Consider the following 1,883-nt stretch of genomic DNA (forward strand, 5'->3'; position numbering starts at 1 on the left):
AAGGCTAAAACTATATTTATAAACATACAAAGGACCTTCAGCTTAAGACACAACATTGAACTTAAAACTGAGATGGATAAATTGTTGTCTTCTACGAGGCTGAAGTTTGGACAATGTACAGAACAATGAAGAAGAAGACAAATGCTATTGAGATATGGGCAGAATAAGCTGAAAAGACAGGATAACAAACGCTGCAGTTTAAGAAAAGCTCAAAGTTCACAGAGAATTATTGTCGAGAATAAAGTCCACAAAGCTATTATGCTTTGAACAGACAATGCGCCACCGCTGCCCTAATAGGAAATGCAGAGAGGAAGAGAGTAAGAGATCGTCAAAATGTTTGTAGAGTAACAACATCAAAGAATGGAGTCGACCTCTGGATACAGGGAGAGGGAACCTGACTGAAGACGAGGGTCTATTTTTTTCCATTCTTCACATCCCATTTCCTAGCTCCATTGCACTAGACGCCACAAAAGAACTGACCAATCACCGACGTGGCCTACGAGGGTTTTAGTCCTTACAATTTTCCGAGCTTAAAGAGAGAAAAGGGTATCCTGTGAATATCTGACAGGTCTATCATTAAAAAAAAAAAAAACAATAGACAAACAAGCAATTAACCCTTTAGTGTTCAAATTAATATGTCAAAAGTAATCCTTATTCATTTACATTTTTAAAAATTAATCTGGTATTATCTTGTAACTTCAAGATTTGAAAGATGTAATTGTTTATTTTTAGAATGACATTGCAGGGTAGGTGTGACATACTGGTTCTGGCCAGTTTGAGCATAAAATGAGTAGAATATTTGGGCCGGATATAGCCAGTTTAAACACTAAAGGGTTAAATAAATAAATAAACCTCACCCACTGCTCTTTTACAATTTTAAGAGGTTATCTCTCTTTCGGATCCCCCGAAAGCAGCCATATTCCACCACTTTGCAAAATTTCTGATGGAAGCCCTGATATTATTTGTAACACAATTTGACATAATTTTTGTAATTCTTTAACCTTTTCTTCACTGCTATTCCCTCTTTTCTGTAGGAACTAATTGAAACAATGAACAATTTGAAAAGTTTGCGGTGGCGGATGGAAAGAGACAACGTGAACTTAGTGAGCTGTTTTTATGATTTTCAGAAAAAGAATATCAGACCAAGAAGAAACTACATCGGGTGAAAATACGAAATAAATATCGTCATTTCCGGCGGAAGCGCTCAGTGGTGCTGCGGCAAGAAAAGTCTGTAACGAATCTATGTCAGTAAAGAAACGAAGATAGCTTAGAGATTGCATTCTTCCGTTTTTCTGACTGTGGTTGTATTCATTACTTATTTCGTAGATCAAGAAACTAACAACTATTGAGTTTTTTTTTTTTTTGTGCACGCGTGGGTGCGTGAGAAAGAGACGGAAATTAACCATAAAATCTGGTTGTTGATAACAGCAACAACATGAGAGGGATATGTATTTAGAGGATCTACACCTCGCAACCACAGGATATGAGATAGGTGGTCTTGGAATGATCGTTGCAGAGATTGGTGAAGTGGTATGTTCCAGACCATTGGTTCTGAACCGTTTGTACCTCAGCGCCCTCTTTCAATGAATAGAGTTTCACGCTCTCATACATATAATATATATATATATATATATATATATATATATATATATACACACACACACACACACACACACACACACACACACACACACACACATATATATATATATATACATATATATATATATATATACATATATATATATATATATATATATCTACACACACATATATATACATATACATACATATATATGCATATATATATATATATACACACGCATATGCGTGTGTGTGTGTATACATACATACATATGTGTATATATATATGAGTGTATATA

Source organism: Octopus bimaculoides, chromosome 7 (genome assembly GCF_046866305.1).
Source record: "Octopus bimaculoides isolate indiv1 chromosome 7, ASM4686630v1, whole genome shotgun sequence".
Lineage (NCBI taxonomy): Eukaryota > Metazoa > Mollusca > Cephalopoda > Octopoda > Octopodidae > Octopus > Octopus bimaculoides.